This window comes from Larus michahellis, chromosome 3, assembly GCF_964199755.1.
Source record: "Larus michahellis chromosome 3, bLarMic1.1, whole genome shotgun sequence".
NCBI classification, from domain to species: domain Eukaryota; kingdom Metazoa; phylum Chordata; class Aves; order Charadriiformes; family Laridae; genus Larus; species Larus michahellis.
In genome coordinates, this window is record NC_133898.1 from 102,303,900 (window position 1) to 102,331,684 (window position 27,785).

At 38.9% G+C, this 27,785-nt stretch overlaps 1 protein-coding gene across 1 annotated transcript in view; it reads left to right on the top strand.

Moving 5' to 3' along the window:
- EYS (eyes shut homolog) overlaps positions 1–27,785 on the top strand; it is an 875,293-nt gene that overhangs the window by 749,288 nt on the left and 98,220 nt on the right. The window lies entirely within an intron of this gene.

Genomic DNA, 27,785 nt, shown 5'->3' on the forward strand with positions numbered 1-27,785 from the left:
ACGCTGAACAGAACTTAGTCTAAAGTTCTTTTAAAGCTCTGAACCACTGTGTGTTTCTTTGGTTAAGGAGACCTTGAATCAAAGCTTTGAGGTGCTTCTCTGCCTGTCTTGATTGATGTGAGCACATAAAGAACACCAAACAGGTTTCTGATCTCTAAACCTTGTTTGACTAGAGCACAAATGAGAACAAGGCAACTTATGAAAACATACACAATTTGCCTACCAGACTGGAGAAACTGAGCGTGTACTTGGGAGTAATGAGCCTATTTTTCCTCTGTTGTTCCTTGCTGTATCTCTGTCATTCTACTGATTGGCCTCACCACTATGGAATACTGTTTCATTTAAAGCTTGGGTCCTGAATAATTCATGACCATTGGATTTGTTTCCTGCCTTTCTGCTTTCCAGCTGCTGGCCTCAGCCCTTTTCAGAAATGCTTTTGTTCTGAAATGGGCCACTGCTCTTCTGTCCAGAGGAGTCATGGAAGACTGCATGTGCAAACCGGGGATAAGCAGCTCTATAGAGGCATGATTTTCATTATTTTCTACAGCAGTCAACTGATTTTCAGGGATCACCTCCTCCAAGCCCAAGAATGATCCATTCCAATGAGCAGGAAATCAAGTGGCAGGAAGCCTGCATGGATGAACAAGATGCTTCTGACAAAACTCAAACGTCAAAAGGAAGCATACAAGAGGTAGAAGGATGGCCAGGTGACCCAGGAGGAATATAGAGAAAATGTCCAAATATGCAGATATGGGGTTAGGAAAGCTGAAGTCCATCTGGATATTACTCTGGCAGGGGACATACAGGGCCAAAACAAATGTTTCTACAAGTACATCAGCAGCAAAAGTAAGACGGGAAAATGTGGGCTTGCTGCTGAATGGGGCAGGTGTTCTGGTGACAAAGGATCCAGAAAGAAATGAAATACTTAGTGCCTTCTTTGCCTCAGTCTTTATTGATGAGATTGACCATCAGGAATCCTACTCCTCTCAGACCTGTGGAAGAAAGTCCAGAGCAAGGAAGACTTACCCTTGATGGAGGAGGATTGGATGAGGGAACACTTAAGCAAACTGGACACGTGTAAATCCAGGGGACCTGATGGGATTCACACAAGTGCTGAGGGAGCTATCTGATGTCATAGCAAGATCAATCCTGATAATCTCTGAAAAATCAAGCTGCTTGGGAGAAGTTCCTGAGGACTAGAAGACTACCTTCAGGAAGGGCAAGAAGAGGGATCTGAGGAACTACAGAATGGTTAGCCTCACCTTGATCTGTGGGAAGCTGATGGAGCAAATTGTTCTGGAAGCTGTTTCCAAACACATGAAGGACAAGAAAGTGGTTGGGAGTGGTCACCTTGTATTTATGACGGGGAAATTGTGCTTAACCAACCTGACTGCCTTCCACAATAAGATGACTGGCTTGATGGATGAGGGGAGAGCACTGGGTGTTGTTTACTTGACTTTAGTAAGGCTTCAACACTACCTCCCATAACATCTTTAGTGACAAACTGATTAAGTACTGGCTAGGTAAGTGCACAGCAAGGTGAAATGAAAACTGGCTGAAGAGCAGGCTCAAAAAGCACAAAGGATCAGCGAAACAAATTCCACGTGGAGGCCAATCACTAGCAGATTATGCCAAGTCTCAATACTGGATCCAATACTGTTTATGTTCATTAATGACCTATAAGATGGGACAGAGTGGACCCCAGAAAAAAGTGAAGCAAGGAGGAGTGTTTGATGCACCAGATGGGTCTGCTGCCATTCAGAGGGACCTCGACAGGCTGGACAGATGAGCCAGTAGGAATCTCATGTTATTCAGCAACGGGAAATGCAAAGTCATGCACCTGGCGTGGAATAACCCCAGGCACCAGTATAGATTAGGGACTGACTGGCTGGAAGGTAGCTTTGCAGAAAAAGACTTGCCAGTTCTGGTGGCCAACTAGTTGACCATGAGTCAGCAATGTGCCCTAGTGACAAAGCAAGCCAACAGCATCCTGGCCTGCATTAGAAAGAGAGAGTGGGTCAAGAGAGGTCATTCTTTCCCTCTCTTCTCACCTGGTTTTCTGGTTTTCGTATGTATGTATGAAATTGTATGTATATTCTTCAGTCAGTTCACAAACAGTCCATATTCAGTAAGCTTCACCTTGCTAGGAAGATCTAGATGCTGTGTTTCACACCCAAGTTCTGCAGCTCTGTTTTCATACTGTTCACTTGGCAGAACAGAATTTGCTTTTTCAGTAACTGATCATTCCTCTTAGCTGTCAAGACTGCCAACAAAAATTATCACAATAGATTATCTCTCAGGATTTGGAGGTCTCACTTGGATAGGTTACTAGGTAGTGGTCTTTAAAGGAGCAATTACTGCATCCCAAAGTCCTGAAGCTTCATTTTGTCCACAGTGTGTGCAACATTCTCTTTCCTGGAGAGTTAAATGTATGTGTGAGAACAGACTGCTCCATCACTGTATAGTGTGCCATCAACAAAATCACTTCTGCTTTGCTGAGAAGTGTGAGAGATCTAAAGGATTCACTTCTTTATAAGTTGTCTACCTGTCTGCACCAATTTCTTTGTAGAGAATGTAAACAGTATGGCAAGTTGGGATGCAAATTTCCCTGTGCTAGCAGCCATTTTTCAGGAATACTGGCAGGTATTTGCATTTTACACAGACTCTGCCTGACAGAATGCCAGGGTCAGAAACCCCTTTGGGGAATGCTTTAGTTTGCTGTATATCAATTCCATTTTCCACAGGTTTTAACAGATTGAGGAAATAGGAGAAAACAATGACTTGTATACCTCCTGATCAGCCTTGGCAGGTCTGGCTCCAGAACCTCTTTCATCTGGACCTGAACACTCTGAATCTGTTGTCTTAAGACCCAAGTCCAGTGCTTCAGTGAGTGAAGCATCTCCTCAAAGGAACGATGATAGATTCTTTCCTATAGACTCTTCCTGTACTTCTTTCCAGGCTGTGCCTATTAATACTAGGAATCTATTTAGCAAATGTGCATAAGGTAAAAAACTCTATTCAGTAAATGGACCATTTTAAAGCGCATTGGGCTTGTTGTCACCTTCTTCCTTCAGTGATTTGGTTACAAACATCCTTTGGTACCTATTGTAGCTGAAAGATAGGAGTTTCTCCCCACACTCCACTTTAATTTATTCATTACTTTGTCTTAGCAACTATTTGATTAATTATTTGGTCATCAACCTGTCACATCAACGTGGTTCACACCACGTCACATGTGAAGCAGGAGAATTGGAAAGCCAGAGGTGGACATTTTGTGCACAGTTCATGGGGAAAAGTTTCCAGGCTTCAGTCCCAGTGTTCAAGTGGTGCATGTGGACTATACACCTGAGTTATCTGCAGATAATGAGTTTATATTCACAAGACTGCAGACAATGAGAGCCATAAATAATCTATGGTGTTAAAAATATTCACATCTACACCACTAATTGTCCATTTATGTATTTATTACTGTAAAAAAGCTTAGTTGTATTTTAAAAAAAATTCAGATGAAGCAAGCAACAAATTGACGATTCATATAGAACTATTATAGACTTGTTCAAGATTTTTGCCAGTTGTTTCAATTACACTGTTAAGTGGCAAAAAAAAAGATTTTTCATAGCATGTTATTCTTCAGGTGCTTGGCAACTAATTAGAGCTTTTGCTTCTGAAAGGCCATGAAGTATTACATAGCGAATATCTCAGCCATGTTTTATAATGAACACTGGAGCTTGTCAACACATACTGCTGGGCATAGGCAGGCATGTTTCATAAGAAACATTTTTTTACAATTGTTCTTAAAAGAAAGTTACTTGTCTTTTCTCATCATCAAGAGTACAAAAATACTATTGTAGTGTTCATCCCATTAATTACAATAATTATGCAGAAGAAATTCATTTGACAGAAAAAATGTTTTATTTCTATTTTTGGTAGCAAGGGACAGGGATTAGTATGTGCCTAGTTTTCAGGTACAAAAGTTCAGGATGCAGAGGGGGCCATCAGCTCCCTGTGGTGTGGTCACTGGTTGCATCGGGGATTCCCTAGGGGTCTGTCAGGGCAGGGCCTGGCAGCCAGGGCCCATCCCACCACCCCAGCCAGGAGCAGGGCAGCCAGGAGACATCAGGACAGACCCAGCCCCACACATCAGGCACATCCCTGGGGATAGTGGCGGTCTGAGGACAGGCTGGAACATCAGTCCACTGCTGGGGAAAGACAGGTCAGAACCAAGATCCACTCTACTTCCATTTAGAAAAAAGTGTTATCTACATTCCGTTTACATTTTGACTAAAAAATCTGGCTGTGTATAGGTGTTGTGGGTTAACTCCAGCTGGCAACTGAGCACCACACAGCCGCTCACTCGCTTCCCTGTGGTTGGGATGGCAGAGAGAATCAGAAGGGTAAAAGTGAGAAAGCTCGTTCGTTCAGACTAAGACAGTTTAATAGATAAAGCAAAAGCTGCATGTGCAAGGAAAGCGAAATAAGGAATTCATTCACTGCTTCCCAGCTATCTCCAGGAAAGCAGGGCTCCATCACCTGTAACGGTTACTTGGGAAGACAAACACCGTAACTCCCAGCATCCCCCTCTTCCTTCTTCTTCCCCCAGCTTTTTATTACTGAGCATGACATCAGATGGTATGGAATATGCCTTTGGTCAGTTGGGGTCAGCTGTGCCAGCTGTGTCCCCTCCCAACTTCTTGTTCATCCCCAGCCTACTCGCTGGTGGGGTGGGGTGAGAAGCAGAAAAGGCCTTGAGTCTGTGTAAGCACCTCTCAGCAATAATGAAAACATCTCAGTATTATCAACACTGTTTTCAGCACAAATCCAAAACATAGCCCCATACCAGTTTCTATGAAGAAAATTAACTCTATGCCAGACAAAACCAGCACAATAGGACATAAGCCATTCTGTTTCACAAGTATTTAAACATATGCTGTATTAGATGAGTGGTTCAGTAAAAATCTGAATTTCTAATTCTTTCCATAGCCATTATTTTATTAGTTTTTAAAAATAAAGTACTGTCCTATGTAAATGCTCTATTACTTTTGCTTTTAGAAGAACTTTTGTAAGTTCACTAGCTCTTTTACTGCACATTTAATCCAATTTTAATGTAAAATTCAGAAGACTGGTGAATTTCAGAGGGAAAAAAATGACAACTATTCAGTAAATTTAGGATTTGAGTGTCATACAGTTCTATGACTAATTTTGTGAATTCAAAGGTGATTGGATTTGAAAGTATGTGTTTGAAAAGGGCATGGAAAGATTAACCTAGGAAGCTCTTAATATTCTGTGTGGCCCACTGATCATATGAGCCAGATGTTGCAAACGAAGCTCAGTGTTAATTAAGAAGACACATCTGTGTGGGGGACATAAACTCACAAAATTACTTCACCAATGATTTGACAATTATGTCAGCCACTACACCAGTAGTAGTTGATAAATACATTTGTTTTAAATTGCATAAAGACTCAAGAAAGCGTAAACATAGACAAGTTTAGGTTTTATAGTGCAGAGTACAATCTCAAAGTTAATTGCTCCCACAAACAGTCATGTTTCCAGTGTCTCAAACTATTCTCACAGTGATTATTCTTACTGTTGTTGTTCCCCATGTATTGGTGCAGCAGATGGGTCCATTAATGTTAATCAATTAACGAAAATGGAAAAATCAAACTCAATTAGCAATAAATTTCAATAGAGAGACACTTCTCTTCAGATTTCAATCACCATGAGTGCTATAATCACCAAAAATACACAAGGAATGTAATTTTTCAATTTTTATTCCCTGCTAATGTAAAATATACCTTCTTAGATATGTAGGTCTCATTTGGATGGTATCTTTTCAGCTATAAAAAGGAAACGCCATATTTTAAATCATATTTCAGAAACTGTCTGTTTTCTGCATGCTGGGGCATCACACAATTCTTCTTCAGCCTTAAAGAACTGATCACCAAAAAATGCATTCAAACTGTTTCACAGAATCTCAGAATCACTGAATGATAGGGGTTGGAAGGGACCTCTGGAGATCATCTAGTCCAACCCCCCTGCCAGAGCAGGGTCACCTAGAGCAGGTTGCACAGGAACGCGTCCAGGCGGGTTTGGAATGTCTCCAGAGACGGAGACTCCACCACCTCTCTGGGCAGCCTGTGCCAGTGCTCTGCCACCCTCAAAGGAAAGAAGTTCCTCCTCATGTTTAGGTGGAACTTCCTATGCTCAAGTTTGTGCCCATTACCTCTTGTCCTGAAGTTCTTTTCCTAAAGTTCATCTGATAAAGTTTTGAATGCCTTTTTTTTAAAGATAGAAAATGAGTTCTAGGTTAGCTTTCTTGTAAGTTAAAGGAGATGTTAGAGTTGAACTTGGTTAAGAGATAGAATTCCATATGTTGCAGCTACTGAGGAGAACAGGTGAAGTGCCTTAACAAATGTTTTGTTCTCTTTTGTTCTCTGTCGTTTGAATCTTTAAAAGATCACATGCCAGAAATACTTCTCTGTGCTTCCTTGTGCCCACAAGCCCAAAATACATGTTATGTCAGGTTTTGGCTGAAGGTATTCTTCTAAGAATAGCCTTTTATGCCATTATTAGTGCTTTTCTCTCATTTCTAGCACAGAGCTTCAGTTCGCTTCCAGCACACAAAATCTGATTTGTGTGTTTGTTGAACTAAAGATACTAAAGATAAAATTGTTACATGAGAATGAGTAAGTGCCCATTTTCAAACCAAGGAGCACTGAAGCACTTCCCAAAACGGCTAACAGCATTGCAGGGCAAATTTTTTCCCATTTAAATATATTCCCATTTTATCGTACTTTATTTCTTAGGCATTATATTCCTCAGATTATAGTAGTATGGAGAAGAGGTCTGACAGAGAAATGAAAGTTCTGTTCCATTAAGCTGGCAGTGTTAAGAGCTGATGTTTTAGATTTTCAACAAAACATCTGCAAATCCCCAGGAAATTGTGCGATGATAATGTATGAGGAAATAGCAAAATACGAACTCATAAATATTACTGGATATACTAGTACTCAACTGTTGTTCTTTTTAATTAAGCATTTAAAATATGCAACTTCTTTACTAATTAAAATGTGGTACGCTCTTCAGAATTTTTTTGCTTCAGAACATCGTTTTATCATAGAAGTATTGTTGAAATAACAAATTCTGGCAACTGAAAAATAATCCAAGCAAACAAGTTAGAAAAAGTGATGTTTGAAGAGTAAACCTTTCTCTGTTTTTAATTTAGGCAGTATGGTGGTGGTTCTATTACAGATGTCTGTGGAAAAATCAATTTTTTATGTTCTCAGATCCAGAGATTTAATATTCGATTAGTGTAAAAAGTAACACACTGAAAACAGAGCATGCAGGAAAATCAAGGATCCAAATATAAATAGGACTTCAAATTCCTGACTGTTTAGCTAATGTGCAAGCTGTGCACAAAATTTGTTAAACGTGATGTTTATACATCATGTCAATTCAATTTGTACTTAAATCAGAGAAGCTTCCATGGCTAAAATTTTAGTGTGGGTATTGAAATACCAGTAAGTGCCATTTTAATGCCAGTCATTTTAGAATATTTTGTCTCACTTCCCAGAAATACTATGTAACATTATTTTTGAGAGTTATAGCACAACCAAATCAGCATTTCTGATAGCTTTGATTCCAGAAGGGGTATCTTATTTCTAGTAGCTTTAAAACACAACATATCAGTAAAATGAATTGAATACTATCTTTTTCCAAGGCCAGTGAGATGTTTAAGTGTATATAGAAATAGTCAAAACACTGTTCATATATATTTGTCCAACTGGAGAAGTAGTGCAGGGATTCTTAATAAGAATTTCACTCATCTATGTATCACGAAAAATGGTGTAGCTGGTACTGTTTTTTATAAGTTGTATCATACGTAGTATGTGTATGAAAAATTATAAATGTGCCATATTCTTTGTAATAATGGTTTTCCAAAATTCCACAGAGATAATCCTTTCAGTGAAATATGTAAGTTTTCCGCAAGGACTGATTATATGCTCTAGCTGTTTACTGTAAGTTATCACAATAAAATTACAAGATTGGTACTGCAGAAGATGAATAATGCACTATCTGTAATGTATGTTAGAACATTTATTCCTTTGCTGCTAACCTAATATATAAACTTACCTACTAGTGACAGATTTCTATACTTCAAGCAAAGAAAATTACATACGGGAGAAAAAATTATGAAATTTCAGTCCTGACTAGCATGGTTGACTGGAAATTGAATGGGTGAGAACATCATCGTTCTGAAACCCTGTTTTGGGGAGCTTATCATTGAAAGGAAGACTGAAGTTTATCTGAGGTTACATAACAGAACAGATTTTGATTATGGTTTAGGGAAACCTTCTTCACCTTTGTTATCTTGTTGAATTCGAGAACATGCTTAATATTAAAATGGAATTTGGAAAGTCTGGATATAAGGTATCATCCTGATACAGAAGGTCACCATGTCACCAAATTTGTTCTTGTTACTTTATTTCTTTCTCAGTAACAGCATTTATTTAAGTTTGCTTTTTAGAAAGATAGGAAATGAGATTTTTTTTTTTACCGGTAACCCTTGTTTTTTGGGTTTAGTGAAACCAGCCAACTTTGTGATCCTGTGTACAGATAAATACAGAGAGCAGCACTCACATAGTCACGGGAATTTCATGCTGTGTGTGCATTTATAGAATGCACTTAGATTAGGCTTCTTTTAGCTATCCAAAGGTAGCTAAAAGATAGATTCAGGGAGGAGAAAGACAGAAACAGAGGATATGTTCTACCTGTACCCAGAGTATCTGCAGGTGTCCAGCTGACTATTCAAAGGCCAAGGTAACCTCACTAGTCCCTCACTTTCTTCTCACTACCCATTGTCATGGGTCAATACACGTGGTGCTTGTACAGTCTTCCTCACAACTGTCTAGTTTTTTCTGATTAAATATGACTCTTGCGTGTTGTAAAGGAGGGAATCTAGGGAAGACCTGTTGGAAGTTGTGTATTGCTCTTAAGTGAAGTGGAGCATGGATCAGTATGTTATTAATAAAGAATCCAAAGATTTAAGAATTACCTGGTGTCCTGCTAGAGAATTAGTGCATCCCTCTTCAACAAAGACTATCTTGGACAAAAATACGTAAGAAACAACTGCTCCTGAAGACTGATTCTCTGTAACCTATAGTATATTAGGAGATATGAAGATAAAAGGACCCTAGAACCACAAAAATCCATTTGTCCTTCACCAGTACCCTCCTCAGATTACCTCAAATCATAGTAGAAGAGGTGAGCACAAGGCCTAATATGGCTCCATTGTCATCTTCCATAATCCCTGGAGCCATCTAGCTATCTAGCATTGCTGTAGACTAGTTGTGGAACAATAAAAATAATTTCACAGCAGCACCTTGAAAGCTGATGTCATTATTTTCAGTAATAGTTATCTACTGTCTGTCTCATTTATCAATTATTCGGTATCAATACTGTTCAATTACCTATCTAGAATACTGTATTACTAAATAAAAAGTCCTGCATAGCTTTTAAAGGCTTAATGTTTCCTTTAGGGACATGCTACTCTTTTTAATAGTTGTGTTTGTATTGTTACCAGATGTATTAGTCATATCCAGTTGAAGTATGCTCTTTGTGTGCTTGTAAGAGTACAGCCAATATTGGGTTTTTTCTGCTTCAAAATCTGATAGTGCTTAGGAGTCATGAGTCAGAGGATCAGGGGATTCAAGACATGATCTGTATTACTCCATGAGGCATGCAAGTTTAGTAAGGGGTGCTGTGTTCTCTTGAATTCAGGTCACCTTCTCAGTATGCCCATCAATTTAGCTTTATTACATGCTTTAGAAAATTCAGTTGGCTTGGGGGTCAGGATGTGCACTAGATTTCTTCTGACATTGCCTCACTGAGGAGTTCTACAGATGGCTAAGAAAACATTTCATTGCTCTGAAGAGAAGATTGACCATGCTGGTTCTTCTTAGCATCTTCTAATGTGGTTGTGACATTTGAAGTGGGACATACGAAATAGTCATATGAGGTTTCAGACATTCTACTCATTTCTTTACGTGCACCACTTCAATATATGTTAACATACAAAGTACGTTAATGGATACTTTACTGTGGTGCGTACATAAAAGAACACAGAAGTGCTAGCAGTTTTTCACACTCATGTCTGAATAGGTTGTAATAGAAATGAGATCAAGCTCTGAAAAACACCAGTGGGAGAGAGCACCTCAGGAATCCCCCAAGGTGAAATGTCCCAGATAGAAAACAGTTACTCAGCATCAGGAGTGTTCTTTTAACCAGTTATTGAAACTGCCAGTTATGAGGCCTCCTCCGTGCAGCACTGTTATTTACATTAGAGATCTCTTTCTACATTCCCCTGCAAATTTTCTCAAGATTACAGAGGGGTATATAAGCCTTCAGTTCCAGAAGGTCTGGTCGTGAAATCTCTTTTCTGTTTCCAAACAGCCTTTGAAGCTGCTAATAGGATGTGAAGTTCCATAACTTAGTTACCATGTCATCATCTTTCCTGCAATCATCAGGAATTAGTGAAGTGCGAGTTAAATATCTGTGTGAGAACACAGACAAAAACACATGTATGCATATACACTCAAACAATTTAATTATATTATGGCTATAGTTGTCCTGTATGTATTATTCCTTTGTTCGTAATTGTCTTCTATAGTATGGAGTTTTATAATATATTGTTGGTGAGGGTGCTAAGGGCAATTGGGTTTATTTTGTATCTCCCCCCAGTTGGATGAGGACACTGATAAAATAGGTAAAACCCCCAACAGACAGGCGAACTGGAGTACATTGGGAGTGAATAGTATTAATGAAATATAAATGAACAGCGTTTGTTCAAGATGCATGATTGTTGTCCTGTAAATAACCATTTCTTTCTATTTTTCTTGATCACAGTCTTAGCCCTGCAACTATTCACAGCTTATTTAATTTATTTTCTTCAGAATTATTCAGATCAGGGGTCTGGAAAAGTTAAAGAAAAGTCACTGTAAAATACACAAAAATATGCTAGAAAATTATATGGCATCAATAACAGACATTCAACCTAAAACAATTCTTCTCAACAGCAAGGCCTTTTGACTTATAAACAGCATTTTGAACACAAATCTTCAAGCAAAACATGAAGACTGCTACTATCTGTAGGCTGAAGAAAATCCAGGAATTATTCTTTTTTGTAGTAGGATATAATATGAGAGTATAGTGTCATTACATTTCAGTTGTCAGACTCACGCAATTATTCATCAGCCTTTCTGCTCTGTAAACCATTTTCAGAAACAGTGCAGTGTATTTCTAGGCTGGACACCAAGCACAGTAGTTCATTAGCCCAGATTTAAGCTCTTTCCTGGATACCTTCAGGGATTAATTATGGACTTCACACCTTACAGAAATATTCAGACATTGATTTAAAACCCAAAATTCCAGCTAAGCTTGTTTTCATCATGTTATCATTTTATGTAATCCAGATTTTTTTCTTGGCATTCATTAGTATTCATGATACTGTTACATGATCAGAGTCACTACCTGGATAAATATACGAAGGTAATGGAGAGAATAAACTATTTAGAAATATCTAGGTTAAATTGGACTGAAAACCATTTGGAGTTAAGAACCATTATCAAATAAATTGTTTATTGTAAAGGTGGGTAGCTATTTTAACCTTTTTTTAGCTCTCCCCCAAGCAGATTTCATGGAGAAGTTAAGGTGAAAGTTTGCCAAAGGGTTGGAATCTCCCCTTCTGCTCCCCTGGATACATCATCTATAAGGCGCTTTTACTCCAAATTATATGATACACTTACAGCTGATAATTTGATGAAATTTCTTTTACCTCAGTTGATGCCTGGTACAGCCCTACTCTCCTTTTATCGAAAAGACAGTATCCTAAAAAAAATCTTCCTGGTGACTAATACTAAACCTGTCAATTAGGCAGAAGGTATAAATGTCACCTTCTAGCCTAGAGACTACACAGAAACAGAGTTATAATCCATTTCCTTTTCCTGTTGCTTTCTCTCAGTTCCTAATTCTGTCAGTACTAGTCTTACACCCTCGTCTTCCCTGGGGTGAAATTTGCCTACTTAAGATTTACTTAAACCCCAGAAGCAGAGCCGAAGTGGGACACAGGCTTTGCACTGCCCCTTGGAAACAGCTCCTTGATTTGTCACTGTTGCAGGGACGATGGAGGGAGAATGCAATGTATAAATGTGCATCTGGTTTCACAGTAAGTTAAATATAGCCACTCACATTTTAAAAAATGATGCAGTCTTTGAGTATCCTTACTATTTTCCCTGCTTTGAAAAACACCGAGGTAGACAAACGGTATTTGTTTCACTCTTGGCAGATACATATTTAAGCACTGAAATTCTTTGAGTGGACAAACATGATTTTTTTTAACATTGAAGTCTAGCTTTAGTATATATGCTTAAACTGCAATGAAAAAGACAAAGCAATCAGGTGTTTGTTTTATTTCCTTTACAAGTGTTGAGACTCAGCATCCAGATTTATAATGTGATAGTTACACCAGCTCAAGATTCAAGGCTAAATTATAAAGTCAGTTTTCAGCTTCAGCAAATGCTCTCTGGGTCCTGCTGTGTTTCGCTTAATAGCAAGGACAAGTGGATTCCATCTGTAGGAGAGCATGTTTTGCATATGAACTACTGCAAGGCAAGCCAATATTGAGATGGAGGATTCAATATCAGAACACTCTTTTTATTTATGGACAGTTGCTTGTTTGTTTTCAAGCAGGTCTTTAAAGCTGGGTTGATGATTTAGGAGCAGATGTGGGGTTATAATACCTAGTTTTAAAATGAGAGGGTGTTTGTCCTGTTCTTTGATGGTAAAATGCTGTGATTTAATATGAACAAGGTGGCATTTGTGGATATGAACTAATCTTGCTAGGTGCAGAATGTGTACAAAATGCTAATTGAAATGAACATATTTTTTTTCTGCCTAGAACTCATGTAGTTAAAACTTCAGTTTGATCCATTTTTTACAGATAAATATTTGTGCAGTAGCAAAAACAGTCGTGCATTATTATATAAGTGTATGCATAGATAAAGCGGTATGTATGAATATATAATGATTTTGTTTATCAATTTGGTTTTCTCCATATTTTGGGGTGTGGTTTTTTGAGTATGAATTGGGCAGTTCCTAACTCCCAGAGGTTTAAATTTGCAACCGTTTTCTGTAGGCTAGTCTTGATAATATGCATTTTTAGTAACTTTGTTAACATACATGTATTTCTCTAGTCCTTGGCACAGATCACTTATTCTATCATTTTACTCTAAGTAGCTAGGTACCTGTACCATTAGCTTTCCTTAGACAAGAACACTGCACCCTCAGCCTCAAACCCAAAAGTATACCCAGAGCATCCTGAGTTCATGCACCACAGATTACTCCGGTTTACAAAAATAAAATTGGAGACAAAATGACAAAGGTTGATGTTATATCAAATTTCATCTTTTTACTCTGCAGACTTCTGATTATACACTATTCAAGAGGCCGTGTATGCAAAATAGCCCTTTTCTCAAAAAAAAAGCCCTCCAACCTGAGGTAAAGAAAAATACTTGATTTGTACAATTTATTTAAAAAAAAAAAAAAGAGTCATTTATGTAAATGGGTGCTTCAAAATCTCCTTTTCTTTGCCAGGAAAACCCTGTGATCCTTGGCTGGGAAAAATCCTTTTTCATATTTTGTTCTGCTGCATCTGAGTGAAACACTGTTCTGTGTGCCTGGTCTGGTTTTAATCTTCCGCTCGGTTCTGGAATGGAAGAGCTGTGGGTTACTGCCACCTACAGCTGGAATACCACCCACTCCCAGCTAGAGAAATGGACCTTGCACTAAAGCCCCTCTGGACAAAATGCAGTAGATCTTAGAGGTGAGCTAAAGGAGGACTTTGCAGAGCTGCTGGTAATTGGGTTTTGCCAGCTTTTGATGACATTTAAATAAAACTGGGGCTACAGAGAAAGTAAATCCCCCAGTAGCATATTCAAGCAATTTTCTTCTCATAAAAGCTCCTTCCTACTGGCAGTAGCTTGGCAGAAATGTTGCAGAGTTTAAATTTCATAGAGACGAGAAAGAAACAGAGCTTCTGACAATCCTTATGTCAGCTAGCATTTGAAACGCTCTGAGATTTACCAGAAATAAAAGAAAAAAAAAACCAACAAAAAAAAACCCAGAAGATTGTACTGCGTTGGGGCCTATTTAGTTGTTGTGGGTTTGTGTATTGCAAGTATTTTAAGATCCTTACAATGTTCTTTGTCTCCTATAACCTCAGTCCCTCCTCCCCACTGCATTTTTTTCTCTGCAGGTTTTTTTTTTTTTTTTTAAAAAAAAAAAAAGGGCAGCATGCTCTAAATTAAGACCTCAGGAGAACAGCAATAATAATGCCCAGCAGTGGTGTGCCATTTTCTGCAACTGCTCCCACCTTTTTCATTCTCTGCTTCATTGCAGTATCTTTTTCACTAAGGAAAAATCAGGGTCACTTACATCTAATAATTGCTCTGTGCTGCTTAACCTAGTAAATATTGGCATGAAAAATTCTGTGTGCATGGGAAGGAAGGGAAATTGTTGTTGTTTGTTTCCATTCAAGTGTATCCTCTTTTTTCACTACTACTGTGGTATTTGAGAGCTTTTTCCTACACTCTCCCTGATTTCATTTCCCTTTCTATGCTACACTGAAGAAGTGTGCTCCATGTGGGCTGATCAAGCTACTTCACTCCCAAAAGGATTTCTTATGTAAGTAGATCCAGTGAGATTTAGCAAATGATGTATTTTAGTAGAAATGCTGTGTTTGTGAAGGTATTCTTGCGCAGTGAAGTGTGTAAGCACATAAGCAAGAGGCTGCATAGCATTGCTACCTTATTTGCATTCACACTACAGAAAACATATTTTTTTATCCTGCATTTATAATATAGGAATTAAGCTAGAGACTTTTTTTTTCCTTTTTTGAAAGCAGAATGAGCATAAGAAAAAATCCAGGAATACATTATGCTATTAAAGAAATAAAATCAACATATTCCAGCCATCCATCAGAACTGCCTTTTGTTTGAGCTCACTTATGCCTGTAACCAGCATTTCTTCAAAACACTTACCTTTCTTCAAACAGGAATTACGCACTGACTTCTGAGTCACAGAGGCAGATTCTTTCAGGCAGCATCTCCAATTATCTTTCTTGCCAGCAGATGTTAGGGGCATATTCCTCTCTGCCCAAATGTTGTAATCATTAATAATTAGTAATTGTACAATTCAGTGTTTACATGTAAAGGAGCTTCATCCTCTGATGCAGGATTTGGAGCTAACACTGACAGTGAAAAAAGAAAGAAAACGGAACTTGGTTCTCCTTTTACGTCTGAGATGACACCATTTTGGAGCGGTGAGATTCCCTCACCTTATGTGGAGTTACTCTGATTTATACCAGTGAAGTGAAAATCTAATCAAGCCCACAGCTGGATACATTCAACAACTTTTTGTTCACCCAGGATAACTCTGGATTGTATTGATCTGCATTATAGAACTGAACAGAAAACAACAGGAGGGAAATCTGAGAAACAGTATCTCATTTAGAACGTAATAAAAGTTCTTAAGGTGCTTGTTTCATTGCCGTACTCGGCTGGATCATCCTTAGAAATCAATGAAAGACCTGCAGTCAGAAGCATGCATAAAAATGTCTTGAACTTATTAAGTGGTTTCTATGGATAGAAGGTAAAGTCTGGGTGCAGGGAGGATACCATCAAAACTGCTGCAGTCCTGTTGATTAAAAATTTCTGCACCTTTGCCTTGATTATTCTTTTCAGAGAAGTGTAGCCAGCTAGAATGGGCGAGACAAGGCGGTGTAACGAGAGACAGAAAACAGAGCAATAAAGCTCTGTTTGAGCCATTTCAGACTGCTGGATGAATGACTCTGTAGGAGAGAAATTGCTGTGCTGTCTCTGGCGTGCTGCTACCAGCGTGTGGCACTACGGATGTCAGCGTACAGTGAAACGGGAAAAGAGAAATCCAGTCGCCTCTCACTTCTGAGACAAAGGAAAGGGCAAAACCTGTTCTACCTTTAGTGATAGCAGTCGCAGATAAGTGTATGTGTTGCTGAGAAGTCTGAGAATTTCATCTTGAGATGACTTTGCAACCTTTACCATAGAGTGACTAAGTGATCCTCACAGGCCTGATTAATAACAGCAGGGATAGACTGTAAGCTCTGAACTAATATAAAGTCAATTCTGTCACATTTGTCTTTCAATATTTTAGGCATTAATATGTATTTAATGTTGCTGAAATACAATGACTTGATGTGTTCCTTAGAGCCCACTGTTAGCTGAATGCATCCCAGCTCATGATTAAGCAGTACAGCATTTTGGTAGTCCAGCTTAAAAATGGCTTCAGAATAAGTGCAGTGCAAACAGAAAGGGCAATTGCAAATAAATACTTTCAGATCTCCCTGTTTCGGAATGAATACATAGAGGAATATAAATCTGGCCTGTTTTCTCAACACTGATTTAATAGAAAAGGATGATTAAATCAATATTATGTCCCAGAACCACATCAATATGAACAAGAATCCAACATCTCAAGGATATGTTACAGCCAGGAGACTTACTTGATTCAATTATTTATAATGATAGTGTGCCAATAATCCTGACTATTGCGTGAACTATTAACATTTTCCCTCCTCGCTATCATCCTGCTTTCTGGAAGGAGATAATTATTAAAAAGCTGTTAGCTACTACAGAGATCTTGAGCAAAGAAAGATGATATAATGATACTGCATCGAATTCCTGAAGTCTTTGCAACATCCTTCCTAGAACAATTTTCCAATTAATGCATTGAACTGTAGGAAGTTATTTCCCTTCCCACTCTGCTGGCTTGCATAAAGAAATACATATTAACAAATGAACTGGTTTGGTTTGACTTGGTTTTACTCTACGGAGGAGACAGTGAGGGCTTTTTCTTTCCTTTGTGAACATATTACCTGGCCCTACGAGCAGTCACCATAGCTACTGGTAAACAACATTATGTTTGCCTTTTTCTTTCTGGTTTGACTATAATTCTTTCTCAAGAAAAAAGGGAAGTGGGCTGATTTTTTTCAATAATCAGAAAGAGAATAGAAATCTTAAGTAATAACCAATTAGTTCTGTCTGAAAAGTGGGAGTCTAATTCCGGTCTCTCCTTTATTCTACAGAGAGCACGACCGTGAACCTTTGCATCTGCTTTTAGCTAACTGAATGCTTCAAAGATTTTGTCCATTAAGGGCTTTCATCTGTGTTTGAAACAAATCTGCCACCGTGCAATACGGTTAATTATTTGGTTGTTCACTTCTGCATTTTTTTCTGTCTACACCTAGTTTCTCAATTCAGACAAACTTTGTTTTCTCTCCGACAGTAATTCAGATTGTTTGCTTTCAAGGACTTCCTAGTTCAAATAGGTGTGTAAAATTAGCTAGTACTTTCATTTTGACTTACACAGTTTCCTAAATATGTAAGCGCAACAGTCTGTTCTTCTTCAGGACTACATAGTATATGAAGCTAGATGCAGCCTATGCTGGCAGTTCTTTTCCTATCTTAAATTTTATACGGATATTTGTCACAGGGAATAGCTGCTTAATTCATGTGTTTTAAACTGGGAATGAAGTAATTTGTTGATTTATTAATGACATGGCAATAAGCGAACTAAATATTCCGGGTCAGTGTTATCAATGTCACAGATACACCACAGTATTAGACACTGCAGAATGTTAATAAACATCTACAAATTTCTAAGCAACTTCTGTTAACTAACCTCCGTACGTATACACAGGGTGTGCGCACCCAGCCCCTCACAGGCCGTGTGGATTTCACACACACTGAAAAGTGTGGGTCCCCCACATGCAGACCGTGTGGAGAGGTGGGCGCTCCAGCTGAGCATCCACCCCTGCCGCTGCTGAGGATGGGTCCTCCCGTCCCACCCCCCCACTATGGGTCCCTGACTGGGTGCAGGGAGCTCCTGTGCCCCACACGGAGCTGCTGGGCCTCATCCAGACGGGGCTGGGGATACTGCCAGGTGATGCCCTGAGGTGCTCAACCGTGGTCACTGCTCCTGACCCTGCCTCCCCCCGCACCTTTTACAAATTTCTGGCCTTCTACACTGCATATCAAGCTGACTCCTTTGTTTCAAAAGTCTCTTTGTAATTCCCTGGTTACTGCTTTGTCTGGCTGATGGTGTCGTGGAGTTCCTCCTTAGCATTAGCAGTTTGGGACAAACAGGTGGGTTTCAGTGTCCCATCACACACTGTTACACACTCATGTCCCTTTGCTATCAGCTGTTCGTTTTGAGGACATTTTGCTGAAGGTGGGCCAGGTGGGCACACCCCCACCCGATATTATTGTACACTTTAGCAATTTCAAACGTATCATCAAGTAAGTTACTGAGGTCCAGATTTTTTGTGGCTATTGAACATTATGGGAGCATCATCCTTTTTTTTTCCTGAGGAAGAGCTCTAGTCTACCGTAACACCTTTGTGCAATGCTACCCCCACTCCCTGCTTTTTTTCAGAAGAATACCTTCCTTTGAAAACCTCTGTTCCAATGTATTTGCTATTCTAACATTTTTCTATTATTTCTATTACATGAGATTTTATGATCTGCCTATGCAGTTTGTTTTTTCCTCTGTAATGCTTAAATTCTTCACATTTTAATACTGAAATATCTAGGGGCTACTATTTTCCCCACTGCCAATATCCACTCTGCTAGTTCAAGCGCAGTCATTTTGCTGACTAAATTGCTTGATTATTGTTCTTGTTAATAATTATATTTTCTTCTTGCTGTTTGTCCTCTTATTGCTGGTATTAGTTTATGGTTGGAGTATCTTTGCATCCTACTTTTGCTATCTTTGTATGCAAATAGGATACAAATGCTATATGTATTATTTGTTTGTTTGTTTGTTAGTTTTGAGTTTGCCAGATGCAGTCCAAAAATCCATCATTCCAGGTACTCGGGTGCAATCAACTGAGAAAATTATTTCTGCAGGTATTTCGCAACAACCACACATCCCCAAAACTGTGCTGGAACCATGGAATTCTGGTGACTACATCGCACCTTTAACTTCCTTCTCCTGAAGTCTAGCTGTCTAACTTTCAGACCACTCAAGTTAAAAGAGAAAATTCCCACCCTTTTTGATGATGTAGTGAATCAGTGTCTTCGCAGTTAGTATGCACCATACAAAACATTGGGAGCAAGACATCTTGGTAACATTTGATTCAGTTTTGGAGTGATATCTTGCTGATTGGAGAATTATTGAAAAACAGCAACAAAAAGGAATTGCACTTTAAAGTCAGTAGAGGAAATGCAAGAATTGTTTATAGTGCATAAAAATGAGTATGTACAATGTTACTTGATATGCAAGTCTGATCATCAATCCATTGTTTAAAAATAACTTTGAAGGAGATTTTCAAAAGTGAATTCTATAACATCTTATATAGCATAACAATGCAAAGTTATAACAAGGACCAGATGAACATACTATGAGATATCAATTAATGTATATATAGCAGCAGAGAGCATGCTGATAATAATTTAACATTTGCATGCATGATGATAATTTAACATTTGTAACCCAAACTGTAGGAAAGCATACTTGCATGAACATTATTTGGCTATTACAGGTAGCCTGTCATCTTTGTTTTCCAAATTAGATACACCCATATAGTCCAAAAAAGAAAGGTGTCACATAAACTTGCCCTTGTCCAGTATAAATTTCCAGTTCTAGATGAACTCATTCAGAGCTCTGACAGATAATGCTGGCAGTGCCTGTTCGAGCTGTCTGCTCCACTTCTGTGTCAGATGAAGGAATGTATGCCTGCATCTCATCACCCAGTTTGGCATTTTAGTGTAAGCCAGGTGGATTTGTATTAAGGTACTGAGCTGTGAAGAGGAGCAACTGAACCATGGTTATACATTCTGTCCCACTGATTGTCCTGCGGTGGTGTTGCCTCCAACAGGGAGTGGTACTGGCAACTGAGGGCTTGAGACTCTTAGCCAATCTTACTGCTTATGAAGTATGTGAAAGCCAGAGATTACAGAATCTTATATGTAGAACAGTAATTTACCTCCCATTCTTTTTTTTCTTTTTTTTTTTTTTTGCTAGGTTTGTTGGTTTTGCTAGCTTTTTTTAAGATCATAAATTATTAATTGGGGCAACCCAGACTGCATTCCCTTCATATCCTGAATAACCAAATACTTTATCGTATTTGTAAGACCACTGAAACCATGGATTTAATGGCAAGTGGATCATTGCAACTGTCTAGCTTGAGATACTCCATAACAGAGACAACAGAGTTTCATCGCAATCTGTTGATACACCTCTTATTTTTGCTTTAGCTGTAGCATATCCCTTAAAATACATTCAGGCCTTTTTACTGTTCCAACATCATTTTTGCTTTCTGCCACTTTAGCAGCAAAAATTGTTTACTGGTAATATTTGCAGTCAGTGGGACTTACTAATGTATTACCTCTATTTTTCCTTTCCAGTGCTGCTCTTCACTCAGAGCACATGGCATAGTCAAGGGTTTAACCACATGATGATACATCACATACAGTTCTTCTTTCAAACTTTTTTTCAGCAAATTCAATTCCACATTGTATTTAAAAGCTGAGGTTTTGTTCTCTGCTAAAAAAGATTGCATCTGCCTTGTTATATTTTCTCCCTTTTGACAACCATTTTTAATCATTTTCCATGTAGAATGTGAAGTGTGTCATATGGGTGCAGTCAGATATTGTTTCATATAATGCAAAATATGGAGAGTAGCTGATTTGAAATTAAATACTCTTCTAATCTACATGTCATGATTTTGCTGCCACATTGTGGTGAGTTGACCCTGGCTGGACACCAGGTGCCCATTAAAGCCACTCTGTCTCTCCCCAACTCAGCTGGACAGGGGAGAGAAAATATAACAAAAAGCTCGTGGGCTGAGTTAAGGACAGGGAGATTGCTCAGCAACTACCGCACGGGCAAAACAGACCCTACTTGGGGAAAAAAGTAATTTAATTTATTACCAACCAAATCAGAGTAGGCTAATAAGAAAACAACCCCTAAATCTTAAAACACATTCCCCCCACCACTCTCTGCTTCCCAGACTCAACTTCACTCCCAATTTTCTCTGCCTTCTCCCCCCAAGTGGTGCAGGGGGACGGGGAATGGGTGTTGTGGTCAGTTCTTCACACATTGTTTCTGCTGTTCTTCCTCATCAAGGAGAAGACTCCTCACACTTTTCACCTGCTCCAGTGTGGGGTCCCTCCACAGGAGACAGTCCTTCATGAACTGCTCCAGCATGGGTCCTTTCCACAGGGTGCAGTCCTTGAGGAACAGATTGCCCCAGCATGGGTCCCCCAGAGTGTCTCAAGTCCTGCAGGCAAACCTGCTCCAGCATGGGCTCCTCTCTCCACGGGGTCACAGATCCTGCCAGGAGCCTGCTCCAGTGAGGGCTTCCCATGGGGTCACAGCCTCCTTCAAGCATCCACCTGCTCCAGCGTGGGGTCATGAAGGGGGATATCTGCTCCACCGTTAACCTCCATGAGCTGCAGGGGGACAGCCTGCCTCACCATGTTCTTCATGGTGGGCTGCAGGGGAATCTCTGCTGTGGTGCCTGGAGCACCTTCTCCCCCTCCTTCTACACTGACCTTGATGTCTGCAGAGTTGTTTCTATCACTCCTCTCTCCTGGTTGCTGTTGCACAGTTTGTAATTTTTTTCCCTTCTTAAATACGTTATCACAGAGGTGCTACCACCATCGCTGATGGGCTCAGCCTTGGCCAGCGGCAGGTGTGGTTTGGAGCATTGGCTCTATCAGACATAGGGGAAGCTTCTAGCAGCTTCTCACAGAAGCCACCCCTTTAGCCACCCGTCTACCAGAGCCTTGCCATGCAAACCTAGTACAAGGCAAGATGGCAATAGGTGTTTTGATCTCTTCTGCTTCACTCCCGTGACCTATATATTAAAGACTGTACTACAGAAAAGTTTGAACAAGTGATCATTTTCAAGCTGATAATAATTTGACAGCCTATAAAATACAGGGAAGCTGTCAGTTGATCTTACATGCTCCTTTGGTTTCTGTTTTTTCATGCAATGAGATACAGATTCTCTTGGTCACTCCCTTTTTCCTAAACGTTTGTGAGCTAGTCAGGGACCTGAGAACATCTCAAAATGAAAAGTGACACTAACATCTCAGGAGAAGTGTTCAAGGCATAGGCCATAGCAAGCTCTCTGTTGGACTCAGAAAGTGACCTATGTCCTCCCCAGGCTACAGGGGAATCTGCTGTGGCACCTGGTGCACCTCCTCCCCCTCCTTCTTCACTGACCTTGATGGCTGCAGGGTTGTTACTCTCACGTATTCTCACTCCTCTTTCCAGCTGCAGTTGCTGTTGTGCAGGTTTTTCCCCTTCTTAAATACGTTGTCACAGAGGTGCTATCACCATCGCTGATGGGCTTGTCCTTGGCCAGCCGTGGGTCCGTCTTGGAGCCGGCTGGCATTGGATGTATCAGACATGGGGGAAGCTTCTAGCAGCTTCTCGCAGAAGCCACCCCTGTAGCCCTCCCACTACCAAAACCTTGACACGCAAACACAATACACACATTCATACTCTCAGTACAGTTAAAATTCTTGTCTGAAGGCCAGAACAGTATTCAATTTCCGATTCAATGTGTTTGCGTATATGTAAAAAACTAAATCCAAATATTATTATTTCTCATATATTAATAAAAATATTTGTGCATACATTTCTATTTATGGAGTTCTAATTAAGAACTAATTCATACATGTCTTACTAAAAGCTTAGGAAGATTGGGTGAAGGGAGAGCAGAGAGAACAGGATCTTTACTTAGTGGGTTTAGTAAGTTTATTATCAGGAATATTTGGTTTTTTAAGAGTTTGAAAACATTGGCTATTTTTTAGATTTTAGATTTATGTACCAGTAAAGATTAGCTTAGATTCAGTTAATATTCAGTAACTTAAAGCTGTAATACTTGATGTCTCCATTAATTGTATTTTATTATTCGTTGGTGATATTTTATAAAGCGATTTACTAAGTACACTAATAAGAAGTTAATGTGTCACAGATTAAACATCCAAGGAAGATTACAGGTCTCCCTTTTCTCATGGACATTCAAAAACACCATGTAGGACAAATCTATAAACAATATGAAATGTTTCTTTGCTACATATTTGACTGAAGAAAATTTCTCCTTTTGTGCCGAAGAAGGAGTGTCAGAGCCACACCAACAATGTTGTGTTTGATAGTTACTGACTCTTACTTTTCTGGCTCATAAATTATAATTAATGAGTGTTCCGTCTCGTAAGTGTAGGAGAGCATTGGTTTTCAGAGGTCAGTGTGTAGCTGGAGAGGATTTTGGGGTTTTAATTATGATGAAGTCCCTTCTTCCACCATCTTTGTATATTTTAAAACATTCTGATGAATTCTTGTTCTTCTTTTCCTTGAAAGTGCTAAATTGTCATGCTGAGTTGTTAGCGCTAAAAGTTGGGCAAATTGGTGACCCAACAAAGTGCTCGCAATTCCATTTTCTTAATATGTTGCAGACTCCTTCCTCTATCTTCGCTGCTCAGCCTTACTGTTTCATTAAGTAAAACCTGAATTTACCTTCATGGATTTTGCATTTTGCACTTAGGTTTTCAGACTTGATAATAGTGACACCTCTCCATAAGTGGACACTTCTCTATAACTTCTCATAAGCTGGAAGAATTTATTGCTGCATTCCTAACCATTATTTAATATTTATACCTTAATGGAATAGATTTAGTTTATGAAATCAATGAAAGTTTGGGTAATTAATATTTTTTTTATTTTCATTCATACATGCTGACGTTCTGTTAGTGGTTTGTTCCCTTTCTTGATCATCAAAACCCAATCTAATTATCACACAGGATTTCTGACTTGTTTTCAGGTGGTTTTGGTGCAAGTACCCATGTACAGAGCCTCTCCAATGCACACAATTATGTTGGCGTATTTCAGAAAATCACTTTCTGAATTGGACTCATAACTGCTGAAAGTCTGCATGCAAATGGAAATGTCGCCTGGAAACACTTCTTAAATCTCACTTAGTATTCTTGGAAGCTATGGATACAACAGATATAAGCCTAAATAATTACTGACATTGTTGTGAAACATAAGTAAGACCTTTTTTTTTTTTTTTACATGGTCATCAAGGATTCATGGCACTGCATCTGCTATGCATCTATGAATATGCAGAACAAGGTCAAACTTGAGCTTATGACCCATCAAGAAAATTAATAAAATAAAAATCAAGTTGGACATTCAAGTTTTAACTGGCATGTCTGAGTTTATAGAAAAAGGTGCCATACCCTGTCTGTAGAAGCAGCAATATGGTAAGAATAGTAATTTCTTGGCAGTTGCAGCTATGCAGTAAATGTCTTCCTCAGTTCCTTGTGGAGAATATTTTTCCTAAAAGAAGCCCAGAGGGAAAGACATATCATATAGCAGAATCGTGTCAAGGAGGAATTATCTGGAAACTATTAGAAAGGCTGGGCTGCAGTGCTGGAAGAAGAGCAATGTTACAGAAATAATATTTTTTCAAGCATGGTGCAGAGTTAAAAGGGCTAAAAATGCCTTTAAAAACTTAGAATCTCATTAGTGAGAGGTAAGATAGACATGGGTTGTTGTCATATCCATTTGCATAAAAATAATTGGAACTGAACGTTACAAGTTGCAATATTTAAGAGAGTGCAGTGCTAACATATGAAGGTCTGAATCAGCCTCTCTGAGGCTGATGGGAGAAGATACTGAAATATGACAAGCCAGCATAATAGATAAGAAGCAAAGGTTAGAGACAAATTACGATTAATTAGTGCAAAATATAGACTGAAGCCCTTGGGAAACTGAAAGAAGTTTTGTTTCCTTCATAATTTAGAAACAGTCTGAATATAGTTCCTAAGACTAGATAAGGCACTAGAAGTGGGAAATACCCATACTATTTACTCCTACGTTGCTTTTACCAACTTTAATAAGAAAGGTTTCAAAATTAAGAATTGATAAATGAAACGTTACAAGGAAAGAAGCCACCAGTATATATTTCTCACCAATCAAAGTCAGTGGTCAGTGCAAGCAAAATCTTTCTGAGTTGGCCGGTCTGTGAAGTCACTAGGTCAAATAAAGTCAAAGTGTTCCTTTATCTTGTCTGAAATTAACCTGAGGTTGCAAATGTAAATGTTTTATTATGTAAGTGCCGGTTTATCAGTCCCTGCATGCTGTAATTGCATTTTTGAGGCTATTTTTTGAAGAACTAAGGATTTTTAGTAGAAATATTGATGCAGTTTTCTGGGTCAACTGGCTCTTACAAAAAATTTCAATGTTATTAATTCACGGTCTTCAGAGCCCCAGAGGAGTTTGTTGGAGGAGAGAAGCAGGAACAGAGTGTGAGGTAGTCTGGAGAGTGTTACATAGCATAGCCTTTTTATTCTCCTTGAAAGACCTCGAGCCTGTTGAAACAATTTCACATCATTACTTGCACAACTAAAACTTGTGGCACTTGCATTCTGTTTGTTAATTGCAGATGAGAAGTGCCAGTTCTGAGGGAGTATTTGATGGTGAGGAAAAGAAACTAATACTGTGTATTCTGCTTGAGAAATCCTAACTAGGGGTTGTAATTGTAGGGAACTGAGGTTGTTTAGTCTGGAGAAAAGGAGGCTGAGGGGAGACTTTATCAGTCTCTACAACTATCTGAAAGGAGGCTGTAGAGAGGTGGGGGTCGGTCTCTTCTCCCAAGTAACAGGCGATAGGACAAGAGGAAACAGCCTCAAGTTGTGCCAGGGGAGTTTTTGATTAGATATTAGGAAAAATTTTTACACTGAAAGGGGTATTAAGCATTGGAACAGGCGGCCCAGGGAAGTGATGGAATCGCCATCCCTGCAGGTATTTAAAAGATGCGTAGATGTGGTGCCGAACGACTTGATTTAGTGATGGCTTTGGCAGTGTTAGGTTGGTGGTTGGGCTCGATGATAGTCCTTTCCAACATAGATGATTCTATGATTCTAATCTTGACAGTCCTTGGTGGAGAAAAGTGGCATTTTTTATCAATTGCTAATTTCTCTTGAAAGTGTAAGTCTTCTGGCAAGTTGGGAATCAACTAATAACAGAAAGTTAGTGCTTGACTCTCGGCCCTGCAGACTGAAGTTTTTTACACTCTGATGATCACTGCTTATTTATTTTTCTTTAGATTTCATGGGCTTTATTATCACAGAGCGGGTTTAGCTTGATATAGTAAAAATCAGATTAGAAACAGTTCACTTCCTCTGATTCAGTTTTCATTAAAATCCTTTAAATAATACATTAGTACACATTACTTCTGACATACCCAAAGGTATGACACTGATCCTGTTCTGACCTGCTCAACTTATCTGCGCAGTTGGTAATTCCAAGTCATGCATTCACTTTAGCTCATGCATTCACTTTAGTAAATTGGACTTCTGCTGCAGCAATCATAAATGTTCTTAATGCTTTCTTGAGTTTATATGAAGCCTGCATGCTACTAGTGTTGCTTTAAATGGTTTCTGCCTCAAGGATGATTATAAAGTCTTTCCTAACAGTTCCCTTTCAATTTATTTTCTATATTAGAAAAATAAATTTTCTTCAATGCAGATTTATATACTTACCTTCCAAGGAAGCTTCTGAAATATGGCAAAAATTTGACAGCATTTTAAACCTGCAGGTATAAATGTGTTTACTCGAGCAGACCTTGTGGTTTGCAATGCTATATCAGTAAAGGATCTCCACAAGGTCCACCTGACCCAAAAGGGGAAGCAGAGGAACAAATAAATAATTGTCTTTCGTAAAGGAAGGTCGTAGAACAGTATGAGAGGTGCAGATACTTTGTAGGCCTGTTGTATTTTGCAGTGAAACTGTCAGAGCTGTTAAGCTGTGTAATGCTGGTTCGGTGCTCAGATAGAAAACCCAGGTGGGAAAGAATCATTGTCGTTGATTTGGCAAGGGACACTCATCCCTTTAAATCAGTTCTGGTTAAATGTCTTAGTCTCATTTTAAGGAACACAGCAGTTCTCTTCCATATGAGACCTTAGGCATGAGTCTTACTTGCTTTCAATTGCTAAAGGTTTTCTGATACTTCAAAAATACATATGACAGATTTATGCAGGAGTAACCTACTGGCTGGAAAACAAGATGGATTCGTGCAATTATGCTTGCACACCCAAATAAATGGTATTTTCTGCCCAGATGTTCAGTTGTCATTAAGCTACTATTGTTTCCCTTTCTAAAGAAAGCTGCACTGAAGTTGGACAGAAAAGGATCCCTTAGGTATATTTTTCATTTTGATTTATTAACTTCAGAAATTGTTGTTTGGTGTTCCTTAGCTTAAGCCACGATGAGCTTCACAAATTAGTAAGGCACTCAGTCGCTTTATTATACAGTCAGAATAAAATTTATCACCAAAGTTATATCCCTACCTTGATTAAAAAGTGAAAGTTTATTGGTAAATTAAACATATTAATTAAAGTAATTTTAAAACGGGTACTTTGAGAAGTATCATTTGTGGTATTGGAACATTTTTTCCAACTATAGCAAAACCTCTTAGCTAGATAAAACTTGCAGAAATCTTCTGTATTGACTGTATTTGAACAGTTATTTCTCCTTAGAGGTGGTAGTAAACCATTATTATTTTTTTTAATTCTTTGTAACTGGGATTCGATGGCTTTTAGCAGGAGCTGAAGAAAATATTCTTTTGCAAAAGTCCACAAAGAATTTCTCTAGTATCATCTGCTGTGTACAGTGATTCT